This window comes from Miscanthus floridulus, chromosome 13, assembly GCF_019320115.1.
Source record: "Miscanthus floridulus cultivar M001 chromosome 13, ASM1932011v1, whole genome shotgun sequence".
NCBI lineage: Eukaryota > Viridiplantae > Streptophyta > Magnoliopsida > Poales > Poaceae > Miscanthus > Miscanthus floridulus.
Genome location: NC_089592.1, coordinates 32,373,471 through 32,389,231, shown reverse-complemented (window position 1 = coordinate 32,389,231; position 15,761 = coordinate 32,373,471). Strand labels below are relative to the sequence as shown.

General features: G+C 41.9%; 1 pseudogene; it reads left to right on the top strand.

Moving 5' to 3' along the window:
- The window catches only part of LOC136499695 (achilleol B synthase-like), a 74,314-nt pseudogene that overhangs the window by 17,900 nt on the left and 40,653 nt on the right, over window positions 1-15,761 (top strand).

The following is a 15,761-nucleotide window of genomic DNA, read 5'->3' as shown; positions in this document are numbered from 1 at the left end:
CGCGGTGGCCTCGTTCTTTCCCTCCCCCGCCCTACTCCCGCCGCCACCATGGCCATGCTCGCCGACTACCCACGACCACTGCCGCGATGCCCCCGTACTGACCTGGCCCAACCGCCTCTACCACCGCTAGCGCCCCTAACCGCCCAGCCACGAGCCCCACTGTTTGGCCTGCCTCCCTCCCCTGAGCCCCTTCCTTCTAAGCCTGACGGAGATGGAGATGAGGGAGGGAGTGAGCTGCCACAGTTGGAGAAGAGGGAGAGAGTGAGCTATGTTGATTGGTTTCTGGGCCACGCTGGGCCGATTTGCACGCAGAGGGTAGGAAGAAAAACAGTGCCAGGGAAGGGGTGGTCAGCGCGCTACTTCTGGATGATTCCCGCCAATTGGTGGTTCAGCCGTCATTATATGGAATGTATGCACTCTACGTGGCACTTGAGAATTTATTGGCCTCGCAAAGGATAATGATACCTTAAGTAGTGTCGTAATGATGGATTAATTAAGCTTAACAGATTCGTCTCGCAAATTATTCTCTATCTGTGTACTTAGTTTTATAATTTGCTCATGTTTAATCCTTTTTATTAGCATCCGAACGTCTGATGTGACATGAACTAAACTTTAGTCACTGGATCAAATATCCCCTTAGATTTAAGCAGGTCAATACACTGAAGTGCTACTGCACTATAGTCCCTTAATTACTTATAGACTTAATCATGCATGAACCACCAATTGGGCGGCATAGTGGTGAATACTGGAGATTGACACGTGGGCCTCTTAAGGCTAGTCAAAAATACAGTTAGCGTTAGTGCGTCCCCACCACAGCATGCTCTCTGCTGCCTCGGGAGCTGCAGCCGTCGCGACTCGTGCAAGAGGGAGCACGTCGTGTGGAGTACGCACGCGTATTTTGGGAAAGTTACGTCAGGTTAAGGAACTTGTATCTGGGAGCTAGTGTTTGGGATATTTATATACTCTCTTATCTATATCTAACAGTTCTAAATTCCCCAAGACGAACGGCTAGGAAAGATCAGGCCACATTATGCCGGCCCATTAGCCGTGTCGTACCTATGTCGGTGTCGCACATGATTTTAAGCACAAAATCAGATACACACCATATATGAGTTCAGGAAGTCAAATCTCACATATAGCTACCAGTAAAGGTAATATCAAAAGATAATGCACAATATATAACGTACTTAGTACAAATGATATAACCTTAGATAGCAAACAGCGGAAAGACAACTCCGATCTTCGGGTGAAGACTCCAGTTTCACAGGGACAACTGACTGGTTGATCACAAGCCTAATTTCTCCAAACTCAAGCAATCTGGTACCCATCCAGGATTTTTTCAAAGATTTAAAAAGTAAAGCAAGTGTAAGTACATGTCGTACTCAACAAATATAACATGGGGTTCATAAGGCTCAAAAGGCTGACACTGGTTTAACTACGATTAGCTTTTAATTGTCACAATTTTATCATAGGAGTAGCAACAAGTTTATCACAAGCCCATATAAACACATGATCAGGTAAACATGAATAATGAATAGCATAAACAGTAATCATTAGTGAGCATCTTCATCATCCGTATCATCAGTGTTCATCATCTATTCCGTAAGGATTCCAAGGCCGCTCGTGACCGTGTGCACGGCTGATATATCAGTTTTACACTCTGTAGAGGTTGTACACTTTCACTATGAGTCGTGATTTACCCTTTCGCCCGAGGTGATTAGCCTCTTGATCCACTACCTAGGAAGGTCAGCAGGGTTCACTATGAAGCCTTTTAAAGGTTCGTCTAACAAGTTAGGGCCATTAGATTCACTCGGGAAACAGATGTAGAGCCTCCTTCTCGATGGCACAATGACACGCAACCTATACACAAGGGGACAGAGGCCGCACTATACCCGATTCGACAAGCTATTCTTACGACAATAAAGGTAACCACTAACAAGCTAGAAAAGGTCCTCATACTAAGCTAAAGCCAGAGCCATATAGCCCTCACAGCTGTACTGTAAGTCCCGGATGATCACTTACAGATAAGTCTTTAGGGAGAGGAATCTAGAGTACCATAAAAGTAGCCCAATGCTCTAGCCCCCTGATTCCATATTGTTAAAAAGTATCTTTTAGTGTTTATTGCATATACCATTAGTCAAGTTACAAGTCTATGGTTTCTAGTTGAGCACTAGCATCATACTGCCCAATGCAATACCCCATAGGTATCAAGGCACAAGGTACAAAGTACTAGAAATCCTTAGTGGTAATCAAGGTAGACACATGCAGTATGATAAGTGATTAATGGTGTATAGGATAACAAGGAAGATCTCATGCTATACTTGCCTTAAACTTAGATCCTTCTTCTATTGAATTATAGCCTCCAAAGAACTGCTTCTTGATCACCACGTAAAACTCACCGACTGGACAAGATCATTAAGCACCACACAAGCATCCATGCAATCATACATGAAGCAAACAATTGATCTAAATTAGAAGAGTACACCAAATATAAAATCAAGATGAAAAGTTTGTAAAATGAATCTACGTCTCGCTACGAACACATAGACACGAAAAGAACTCTAATCGGAGCTACAGTGAAAAAGATACAACTACCGAAAGATCTACTCATAAGAGAAAATATAAAACTATAAGCTTCACGTGTTTTAACTATATAAAAGCTTATATAAATTGAATTAAGTCAAATTTAGATTAAAACTAAAGTAAAACAGCTCATATTTTATTCATAAAATCCAGTTGCATAGTTATTATCCAAATCAGAGTTTAAACCACGAAATTCCAGAAATAGTGACATGATAACCATTGTTACTAACGCATAGATCTCGTTGTAATGAATCTAGTGCAACTTGAACAGGTCAAATCAGAGCTAAAACGTACAAGATATGAATTAAACAAGATTTCATTTAATAAAATAATAGATTAATCTAACCTCGAATTTTAAAAGTTGAAAACATATCTAACAGTAGTATTAACATGTAGATTATGGAATTACGAACCTAACGCAAGTTGAACGGGTCAAATCGGAGTTAAAACGGAGAAAATATGGCCTAATGAATATAGTGGCATTTTTGTAAATATTTTAAAATCAATTTCATATTAAAAATAATTAAAAACTGAATTACAACAGTCCTGTGGACCGGGTGTCGTTTTTAGAAAAACACAGGGGATGAAACGGAAAATCTAGGAGCATATGTTGAATTATTTTCAACAGAGGGTGGACTGCGGGTTGATTATCCAAAAACCGAGGGTCACTTTAGTAAATAAGCCAGTCGAAAGGGTACATGCTAATCTGAGCCGTTGGTTCAAACATGAATGGCTCGGATTAGATTGGGAGAAGGAGGGAGAGGAGCTACCAGCCGGCGGCGAGTCCAGGCGGCGACGCACAGTTGAAAAAACAGAGGCCTCGTCGGAGTTCGTCAATCCGACGACTCCGGCCACTGTTTGGCTCGGGAGAAGGTCATGGAGCAAGAGGAGAACGAGGTGATTCCATCTATGCAATCTATGGCAGCTACTGGCGAGCAATGGCGGCGGCGTAGTGACGGCATAGCAGTTCCGACCAAAACAAAGCGAGAGAGAGGGATTAAAGGGGTTCAACAAGTTCGCAAACTCGATTCGGAGCTCTACGTGGTGCTTACTGATACGATGGAGCAGCCAATCAGCGCATCGATGTTGGCTTCTTCTCGGCGAGCTCAGGACGGCGAAGCTAGGGCACAGGGCCGTGCGGCTATGCTAGGGCTCAGGATAGATCTAGGCGAGGGCGGAGCAGCTCGAGGCACTATTTATGGGGCTCAGCAGCTTGAGGCACAAGTCAGGGCAAGGAGACGGAGCTGAGGCAGAGTCGGCAGCGGCAGAGTCCACGTTGGGGACGAAAGGTAGGAGACGCATCTGAACAAGGGGTCCACCTGTCAGCGAGAGTGAGAGCGCGGGTCAGTTAGAGAGGAGAGGAGAAGGGAAGGGCGCCGCTGACTGGGCCCATGTCGTCAGTGAGAGAGAGCGGAGACGCGGCTGCACGGACGCCGCTGGCTGGGCCGACCCACGGAAGACGAGGAGTGGATGGGCCGCCGGGTGAGCTGGGCTCGCGTGCGAGAGAGGGAAAGAAACGGCGCAGGAGCTGGGCCACGGGAAAGAGAGGCGGGAGCAGGCCGGGCTGAGGGAGAAAGCAGGCCTTCGGGCCAGATTGAGAGAGGGAGTGTTCCCATTTTCCTATTTCCCTTTTTGAATCCAAATTCAAATATATTCCAAATTAAATTCAAATATAGTTTCAAATATACTTTTAATTCAAAATAGGATAAGAACTTTTGGTAGGTTTTCAAAAATAAACTTTGCAACTTTTAAAACTCTTTTATTTTCCAATTCTCTTTTATCTTTCTTTTCTTTTACTTCAAAGCCATTTTCAAATTTATTTCTAAAAATAATTCAAACCATTTTGAATCTTGATTCAAACCACTCAACCAAATAAATCAAATGCACCGGCATGTATGCACAACCATGTTGCTACTCCTTATGATGAATTTTATTATAATGAAAAATATTCTTTTTCTTATATTTCATGAGCACAAAAATTCAAAATTAAATCAATTTAACTACATTTCTAAAGTAGTAAATTTTAGGATGTTACAGCCGGGCACTGTAGGCGGGAGTCGCGGCCTAGGCACAACCTTTGTGCTTGTTGTTGTCAAGCCCTTTGGAGGCTCGACGCTATGCTTTCTATGCCAGCTGAGCACTGGAGGCAGAATCATTAGTTTTGAAGTAACAGTTGCCAGCTGAGCTTAACGTTTGAGGAAGATCCCGAAAATAGTTTTCTTGTTTAATTTTCTTTGTGCGAACGATTTTTCTAGTTATTTTGTTTTTGCTAAAGATTATTCTAGTTATATTAATTGTATGTGTACAAGTGATTTAACTATTTATGGCCTATATACCATTATGTTCTTCATATACTAAAATGTACTCTACTGCAGTATACAAAACATAAACCTCTTCAGGTGGATCATATTAGCAGCATTGAGGCGAGCCCTCGCTCAACATTCAAGTCTGCAAGCAGATGATGGGTGCTGGCCAGCAGACTATAGTGGCATCTTGTTCATTATGCCTCTCCTGGTACACATTTACTTTGAAACTGACACTGTCATTTGACTTGAATCAGATAGTTTGTGTTGGATGCTAGGCCTGCTAGTTCATTATTGATTGGCATATGCCATACAGAAGTACCATCAAACATGGAGGAAAAAAAGATTATTTGTTTGTCTATTTGGTACAATAAGTAACAGTAACAAAAATAGGTATTCAGCGTATAATCCTTTCTTCAAAGGCATCCTTAATACAATTATATAAACTGTCAGCTGTGAAGGAACTGTATACCTTATTACTTGACATGCATGCAAATCTTTGAGAATTCTAAATTATTTCAGGTATTCGCTCTATATACCACTGGATCACTCAATACTGTCCTATCTAAAGAACACCAACGTGAGATATGTCGCTATATCTACAATCATCAGGCATGTTTATTATGAAAGTCTATTTACTTTCTTATAATGTCATTTGGTCTATTCCTAAGGGAAATTAGAAATCTTTTATGTAACATGATCCTTGTAGAATGAAGATGGTGGTTGGGGTAAACAAGTGTTGGGACCGAGCACCATGTTGGGCTCATGCTTAAACTATGTTGCATTAAGACTTATTGGTGAAGATTGCACGAATGTTGCATTGACCAAAGGACGTGAGTGGATTTTGTCTCATGGAAGTGCAGCTGCAATTCCGCAATGGGGAAAGATATGGTTCTCGGTATGCCATTTAATAAAATATTTTTTCATGTCAATACATGATTATGTAAAGGCGACTAGGCTCCATATATAATATTTTGCCATAAACCTAGGAAAAAAACGAAAAGCCCATTCACAAACTTTAAACTATATGTATATTCCAGATTTTGAGTGTTAAACAATCCATTTTCTAAAATCATTCGATACTAGTATTAATTTTCAAAACTTTATTTTCTGTTTAAATTAGAATGCTAAAGTACCTTCCATTTTTTTTTGCAAAAGAGAAGTATTATACTTGAATTTGAGATGAATGTGGTCATTGGACATGGTTTGGTCTGTGTGCCAAGTGTCCAAATCTGGGTTTATGTAGAATATAAATACAGTTTTCTATATGTCTATCGATTTTTTATCTATACTACTATTACAAGTTCTTAGGGTCCTTTTTGAAAAAAGATCTTACCAAAAATGGGATGCATAAACTTGCAATTGTAGCTATGGACTTTTTGTGTAAACTATAATTTTTCAGTTCTATATGAGTACTTCAAAGGTTCTTATCTTCTTAAATGAAGGTGATGGGTTTGTATGATTGGTCTGGAAACAATCCAATAATTCCTGAGTTATGGCTTCTCCCATACTTTCTGCCAATTCATCCAGCTACAAACTTTAAACTTTTGTTTTAGGCAATGTTCCTCATACTGAAGGCTTTGAGGATAAACTAGAAAAACGGAAGAGGTGGCGGCCTAGGAGGCCAGCATCTAGGGAATATTTATTTTCAAATCATTAATAAGGATCCTATGCAAAAATCATAATTATTTTAAAATTTGATCAAACAATTTATAGAAGTTGCTCTGGAGGTGCGTTAGAGTTGTAACAATCAAGGGAATAGAGAATTGCCATGCACCAGACAGGCATGAATGTTTACATGAATATGTTGTTGGTGTACTTTTGCAAAGCACAAAGTACCCATGTATCTTGTTTTTGCGGTTTTACTTTTTTGTGGCCACCTCTTGTTACCTCTGCCCATTGATATTTTGCAAAAAAAGAACAAATCAAAGGTATATTTTGAAACTGTAGATGCCCAAGGCATCACTTATTTGTAACTATTATCTAAAAAATCACTTATTTGTAACTAGAACAAGTATATCAGCGACCTTGTATGATGCTTAGTTTCTGTCATAAACATTAGTTTTTATGTTGCTAAACAGAATCTATGATGAACCAGTGACAAAAAAAAACTCATCGTCATAAAAGGTGCATCTCTAAACACTTTCTGTGATGAATTGGTTAGAAAATATCATAAATTAGTCATGAGCACATGGAATGGTCATAAAAAAATATGGCAAACCATTTGCCTAAGGCGCTTCACAGTATGATAGATGGCAACAAAGACATGCCAGACATGGTAGAAACATTGAGACAAATTTAGTTGTCATAAATTAAGGCTCAATTGTAAGTTTATTTGAAAAATTAAGGCTCAATTGTAAGTATGTTCCATATAAGTTTGTTTGAGAAAATTAAATTTTATTTCCAAATATGTGAATTTAAACAATATTTTGGGGCTCCAAATAGTTTAAATAAAACCTTATAAACTGTAAGTTATAGATCGCATCGAGGGCTACAATTTTAATATAAAGTTTGTCTTCATCCTACTTTATATGGATAAGTTATAAATTATTTTTTGATACAAATTTTTCTAGAGACAGGTCTCTTAAGATGTCTACCTCTGTTATTCAATTCTTAGAGACAAGCCCTAAGAATGGATGCCTCTGTTAATAGATATTTTTAGAGATGGACATTTTAAGATGCCCGCCTTTGTTAATAATCTATTAACAGAGGCTATATCATCTGCCCACCTCTATAAATGATTAACAGAGGCAGGCATTTGCTTGGAGGCCACCTAACTATTTACAGAGACGGTCTCTAGATGTGTCCACCTCTGTTAATCAAAGAGATTGCCTCCTAAAATCATTTTTGCGGTAGTGTGTCGGTATCATGCTCCTCTACCTACTCCCATGCCAAGATGGCCTCCTAAAATTTAGCGAAGGCATACATGAAGAGGCTTGGAAACGTATCCAATGTTACAATTGTACCGTTGTAAATATCTTCTATCTGATGCTAAACCTTTTATATTTCTTACTGGCTATCAGGACGATTTTGGATACTTTGACGTATGGTGTATCTACCTATGGCTTATCTGTTTGGTAAAAGGTTTGTGGGAGAAGTTACACCAACTATATTGGAATTAAGGAATGATCTCTATTGTGTACCATACAGTGAGGTTGATTGGGAAAAAGCTCGTGATACTTGTGCCAAGGTTCGGTTTTGCTAATATGTGGTTACTTTCTGATACATTTTTTTATTACTTTCATTGTATAAAAATGTATATATAAGTTTTCTTATTGTAAATAAGTCAAAGCAACCTATATATTTGAAATGGTGCAGTATCAAAAATCAATTATATACTGAAATTTTTTGAAAGGGTCTCAAATGTACCTTAGGTATGTTAAATTAAGTATTGAACTTCTCCAAAAGTTTTGGTATTCACACATGCTTGTATGGTGCAAGAGGGATGGTGCTGAACGAGAGAAAACTTTTTCCTTTCTTATACATTGTTCTACATGTAAGTAAGCTGACTTTTACAAATGAGAGTAGCATTACATTGGATTTGTTAAATCCTTGCATAAAAAATGAGCACCTTTCTTCTCATAGCACCTTTAGTGATGATATTTAGTGCATGAAACAAAAGCCAGTACACAAGTGGCACGAAGAAAATAATATTTTCATTAAAGTTTGCATTCAGTTTTTTCTCGGGATATGTCACATAAAAAGTGCATGGGCCTAGAGTTGAGATATGTTCCAAGACATCATATAAGCTTGTGGTATAAAAATTAAGAACTTTCACAAAAAAATGTTTACTATCTTGCTCTTTGGGAAATAAAAAATGTAAATAAAGTCAAGGGGTGTAAAAAAGCATGATGGCCTTATTTGATATGCTTCCGTTAATTGGATGGTATTAGGAGTTCTACTTGTAGTTCTGAAGTCCTGTAACACCCTAAAATTTGCCTCTTTTGGAAAATAGGTTTAAATAATTTAATTCTGTATTTTGTGCTCATGAAATGTAGAAATAAATAAATAAATAAATAAATTTCTTATGAATTTAAAATTTATCGTAAAGTAGCAACATGTATGTGCATTCATGCCGCTACATATTTATTTTTGTGATGATTGGTCTTGATTCAAAGTTCAAATGAATTCAAAATCTATTTGAAAGTGATTTTGGAAATCTATTTGGAAAAAAGGGAAAATCCTTCTCACTCCATCCTCCTCTCTCATTTCGGCCTGTTTGGCCCAGCTCCTTCGGCCGCTGGTCTTCTCCTCCGCGTCAACCGCCAGCCCATGCCGCGCACCCCGGCCGCTCGGCCCATCAAGACCCGCCGGCCCAACTACGCGCCAGCAACCGCCGCGCCTTCCCCGTGCTCAGCAGCTGCCAGCCCGGCCCCACCTGTCGGCGCCATCCTCCACCTCCCGCACCCCCGCGGAACCGCCGCTGCCGCAACCGCTGCGCCCATGTCCCGCGTCGCCCGCGCCCCGGCCTCTACAAAATGAAGCCGCCCCCCGCGCGCACCCCTACTGCTCCCCGCTCTCTTCTTCGCGCTCGCCAGCACCGAGGAAGCCCCTGCAACCGCCGCTCCAAGGTCACCAGAATCCGCCACCCACCTCCGCGCGAATCGCCGACTCCAAGCCGCCGTCGACCCCATTCTCCCCGCTGTGAGCTTCACCATGATCCCCTCTCTCTCCCCGTGCAACTTATTTCCCGTTTCATAGTCCGTAGACCTTGTTTTGTGTGCGTCCGCGAGCTTTCGGCCACCAGCCATGGCGCCCGCCGCCCCAGCCTTCCCCTCCGGCCGTCTTCTAGGCCTGGACGAGATCCCCTGTTTCCCCTCTAACCCCCGGTGCCCTCGGTTGGGAAAACCGTGGACCGTAGGCCAGTAACCGAGCTCGCCGACGTGTTTCTCGTCGCCGGCAATGGAGCGCCGCCGTGGCTGCTACTGTGCCCGGCCGGAATCCTTCTCTCTCCCTCCCCAGGTCTAATCCGAGCCCTCCATCCATGATCCGACGGCCGAGATCTTCCGATACCCCTTCGCGTGGCTGATTTGCAAAAGAGACCCTGGACTTTTCTAAGTCCTAACCCGCAGTCCAAGGCATAGTTCCCCGAATGCGCATTTTCGTTTGGAAAACGTAAACTTCACGGCTTTAGTCAAAAATACGTTTTCAGTATTTACAGAAATGCCATTTGAACTGTTTCGCTTATAAAATTGTCGTTTTAGCTCCGAATTGATCCATTCAAATCGCGTTAGCTTCGTAATTTCATAAGCTACATGTTGGAACTACTGTTAGTCAAATTTGGAACTTTTTAATTTCATGATTAGATTTAATTAAATATATGGCTATAGGAAAACCCGTTTAAATCATAACTTTCGCATTTTAGCTCCGTTTTTCATGAACTTCGTGTTGACGTGATCGTAGCGAGACATAGATTATGTTTACAAACATTTTATCTTGTTTTCAATACTGTTGGTGTACTGTTCTAATGATAGGAATGTTTGCTTTGCATGAATGCTTTTGGAATGTTGTATGCTGCCGTGTTGGTCGCGTTCAGACGGTGAGGAAAACGTTGGAGACCAAGAACTCTTCGACGATCAGCAGGACCAGCACGAGTTTGTGAACCAAGGCAAGTATAGAATGGGCCTACCTTGATGTCCTATTTCACTTTAATCAATTACTCATTTGCTTGTGTCTAATTTTGATACCCGTAAGGACATCCTAGTGATTGTTTATCCTGTTCCTTGTCTCCTATGGGTTAAATGCATATGGGTAGATTGCTAGTGCTCTAACTGAATTTGATATACATGATGATGAATGATTCTATGGAACAAAGTGAGTAACATGATTTATAACAACTGTTCCATAGGGCAAAAGTGCAAATGACCTTTGTTCATGTTGCTCCCAGCCCTCCATAAGGACTTATCTGTCGGCAAAAGCAGGGACTGACAGTGCAACCGGGAGAGTCATATGGCTCTGACTTTAGCTCAGTAATAGGATCTTTTCTAGCTAGTTAGAGGTTACCTTTTTGGCGCAATTGGGGCTTGCCATGTTGGGTATAGGGCTGCCTCTGTTCCTATGAGTATAGCCGCGATGGATTTGTGCCATAGGAAAGGGGGGTTCCTACATCTGCCTGCCAAGGAAACCTAGCGGCCCTAACTTGTTAGAGAAACCTATGAAATGGCTTCATAGTGTATCCTGCCCGCTCACCTTGGCAGTGACATGGGAGTAATTAACCCGGGCATATGGGGATCACGACTCGTGGTGAATGTGCACCACCTCTACAGAGGGTAACAAACTGTTATAACAGCCGTGCTCACGGTTACGAGCGGCTCGGAAAACTCACAGAATAACTGGATACTTGATGATGTTCAATTAAGATGTTCTATGATGGTATACGATACACTTGACCTTGATATCTGTTCGTATGGGATTAAATGGGAGCTTAAGCATAATTTGATATTACCTGAGAATAAAAGTTTGACTTACTAAAAATGCTAACTGCAGTACACCAGTGTCAACCTTTTGAGCTTCATAACCCCATGTTAGCTTGTTAAGTACAGGATGTACGTACACTTGTTTATTTTCTTTATTTGGATAAAAATCCCAGATGGGTAACAGATGACAACGGGTATGAGGAATTTTCCGAGGATTTTTAGGCTTGTGGTCAACCAGTTGACCTTCCCTGTGATGGTGTTCCACGAGAGTGTTATCCTTTACTATTCCGCTATGTTGTGTAAGACTACTTAATGTTATTATTTGTGATGTAAGAGACACCGTGATGATACTTTATATGATTTGTCGACTTGTGTGTGTGACTGATTCCTGGGCACACATGAGTATTGTGCATTCAATTTTATCCTTAAAATTGGGTGTGACAAATTGGTATCGGAGCCGTGTTGACTGTAGGACGCAAGCCTAGTAGAAACTAGTTGTTTTAAGGTTTATAAGTTGCTGCAAAAACCCTTGATCTATGTACCTTGATATTTTCTTCTCTACTATATTTGTACCCTTGTCATTCATCTCTATCTTGGTGCTTATTTTGAAGACTTTGTTCTTATCTTCACCCCTTGAATTGATATGCTTTTAGAACTACCCCTCATCACCTTCTTGCATAATCCTAAGATGAGTCTTCAGATTGTTACCCCTAGCACAATAAAAACGATAGTATCGCAAGTTGAGTCAATGATTGAATTTTGCATCTTCATTGATTGTCGAATTGTCATTATGCTTATAATTGTTTTGAATCATTGTAATGATTGCAATGATCTTGTTGGGTGTTCCCACAATTTCATTTAGTTTATAGGCCTAAGGTTTAAGGATTAATGAAATAAATAGTCGGGTTTTGTTTTTCTTCTGTTTTCCCTACCCTGTCTTTTCGGAGCAGTCTGCATTCTTCGGGTTATATCTCTGATTTTGGACGATCATAAATCATGAGCAAATTCTGGACAAAAGTAAACTTCAATATCTTTCTCTGAGCGCAAGAATCAGCTTGATAGCTATTTTGATTATGGAGATACGAAAATCACAAGATGATGCATCTGTGCTGTTTGGAATCTGGAGTAGTTTTTGTTGTGTACTGTTTTCAACCAAGTTAACTGCAGAATTTGGAAAAGTGTTATATAAGGAGGTTGTGGAAGGTTTCTTGCCCTTACACAAGAGTATCGTTGGGATGTCAGAACATCTTGATACAAGTTAGCTCATCTAAAAGAAGTAGATGTAAGCTATACTTTGGTGTTCCCTAGTCTATCTTATCTTAAGGGGGGTAGCCAAGTTGAAGAATTTGCAAGCTGAAGTGTCCTACGTTCTTGTTTGCGTAGCGGAAGCGTGGTGGTACCCAAAGATGTGAGAGAAACTCAGAGTCTCAATGAGGTTTGGTTAAAGGTTCAACGAAGGTTTATCCAAGATCATTAAGATTTTGGTAGAGCTACTAGAGAAGCTTTTAAGTTAGTTTGGATCAAGAATCTATAGGACATCTTCACTAAGTTGGTCTTGAATTGGTGATATCCTCGTTGGAATGAAAATTGATTATGACTTGGAAAAGTGCTATCACTTGGAGAAGCAAAAGTCATGACCGATGCCCTTAGCAACAGAGAATTATGCTAAGAAGGTTTGGGTGACACCAAGGATTAAGAGTTATATTCCCAGTTCGAGCAACTTAGCCAAAAACATTAATGTTTTGAAGATTGGTAGAAGAATATTCTTCTGACCAAGAGATTCATCAGGACTTCGTCGGAAGGTAGATATTTTGAAGAGAATTGGTATTATAGGAAAGGTGGCTTAGTGATTGGAGTTACCTAAGGGTTGTTCAAGGTACCTATCAGAATCTTGAAATCGATTGGGCAAGTTACTTGGAGAAGATCGACAGGTATGCAAAGTAAAGTGGGATCCCTATCGAGACGATGGAACTACACGAGGAAGTAAAGAAGAATCCAAAGGCGGAGAATCTGCATCTCTTTTATCAACGTCTCCCGAATCTCGAGGACGAGATTCATCTTAAGGGGGGTAGAATTGTAACACCCTAAAATTTGCCTCTTTTGGAAAATAGGTTTAAATGATTTAATTCTGTATTTTGTGCTCATGAAATGTAGAAATAAATAAATAAATAAATTTCTTATGAATTTAAAATTTATCGTAAAGTAGCAACATGTATGTGCATTCATGCCGCTACATATTTATTTTTGTGATGATTGGTCTTGATTCAAAGTTCAAATGAATTCAAAATCTATTTGAAAGTGATTTTGGAAATCTATTTGGAAAAAAGGGAAAATCCTTCTCACTCCATCCTCCTCTCTCATTTCGGCCTGTTTAGCCCAGCTCTTTTGGCCACTGGCCTTCTCCTCCGCGTCAACCGCCAGCCCATGCCGCGCGCCCTGGCCGCTCGGCCCAGCAAGACCCGCCGGCCCAACTACGCGCCAGCAACCGCCGCGCCTTCCCTGTGCTCAGCAGCTGCCAGCCCGGCCCCACCTGTCGGTGCCATCCTCCACCTCCCGCACCCCCGCGGAACCGCCGCTGCCGCAACCGCTGCGCCCACCTCCCGCATCGCCCACGCCCCGACCTCTACAAAACGAAGCCGACCCCCCGCGCGCACCCCTGCTGCTCCCCGCTCTCTTCTTTGCGCTCGCCAGCACCGAGGAAGCCCCTGCAACCGCTGCTCCGAGGTCATCGGAATCCACCGCCCGCCTCCGCGCGAATCGCCGACTCCAAGCCGCCGTCAACCCCGTTCTCCCCGCTGTGAGCTTCACCGTGATCCCCTCTCTCTCCCTGTGCAACTTATTTCCTGTTTTGTAGTCCGTAGACCTTGTTTTGTGTGCGTCCGCGAGCTTTCGGCCGTCGGCCATGGCGCCCGCCGCCCTGGCCTTCCCCTCCGGCCGTCTTCTAGGCCTGGACGAGATCCCCTGTTTCCCCTCTAACCCCCGGTGCCCTCGGTTGGGAAAACCGTGGACCGTAGGCCAGTAACCGAGCTCGCCGACGTGTTTCTCGTCGCCGGCAATGGAGCGCCGCCGCGGCTGCTACTGTGCCCGGCCGGAATCCTTCTCTCTCCCTCCCCAGGTCTAATCCGAGCCCTCCATCCATGATCCGACGACCGAGATCTTCCGATACCCCTTCGCGTGGCTCATTTGTAAAAGAGACCCTGGACTTTTCTAAGTCCTAACCCGCAGTCCAAGGCGTAGTTCCCCGAATGCGCATTTTCGTTTGGAAAACGTAAACTTCACGGCTTAAGTCAAAAATACATTTTCAGTATTTACAGAAATGCCATTTGAACTATTTCGCTTATAAAATTGCCGTTTTAGCTCCGAATTGATCCATTCAAATCGCGTTAGCTTCGTAATTTCATAAGCTACATGTTGGAACTACTGTTAGTCAAGTTTGGAACTTTTTAATTTCATGATTAGATTTAATTAAATATATGGCTATAGGAAAACCCGTTTAAATCATAACTTTCGCATTTTAGCTCCGTTTTTCGTGAACTTCGCGTTGACGTGATCGTAGCGAGACGTAGATTATGTTTACAAACATTTTATCTTGTTTTCAATACTATTGGTGTACTGTTCTAATGATAGGAATGTTTGCTTTGCATGAATGCTTTTGGAATGTTGTATGCTACTGTGTTGGTCGCGTTCAGATGGTGAGGAAAACGTTGGAGACCAAGAACTCTTCGACGATCAGTAGGACCAGCACGAGTTTGTGAACCAAGGCAAGTATAGCATGGGCCTACCTTGATGTCCTATTTCACTTTAATCAATTACTCATTTGCATGTGTCTAATTTTGATACCCATAAGGACATCCTAGTGATTGTTTATCCTGTTCCTTGTCTCCTATGGGTTAAATGCATATGGGTAGATTGCTAGTGCTCTAACTGAACTTGATATACATGATGATGAATGATTCTATGGAACAAAGTGAGTAACATGATTTATAACAACTGTTCCATAGGGCGAAAGTGCAAATGACCTTTGTTCATGTTGCTCCCAGCCCTCCATAAGGACTTATCTGTTGGCAAAAGCTAGGACTGACAGTGCAACCGGGAGAGTCATATGGCTCTGACTTTAGCTCAGTAATAGGATCTTTTCTAGCTAGTTAGAGGTTACCTTTTTGGCGCAAATGGGGCTTGCCACGTTGGGTATAGGGCTGCCTCTGTTCCTATGAGTATAGCCATGATGGATTTGTGCCATAGGAAAGGGGGTTCCTACATCTGCCTGCCAAGGAAACCTAGCGGCCCTAACTTGTTAGAGAAACCTATGAAATGGCTTCATAGTGTACCCTGCCCGCTCACCTTGGCAGTGACATGGGAGTAATTAACCCGGGCAAATGGGGATCACGACTCACAGTGAATGTGCACCACCTCTGCAGAGGGTAACAAACTGTTATAACAGCCGTGCTCACGGTTACAA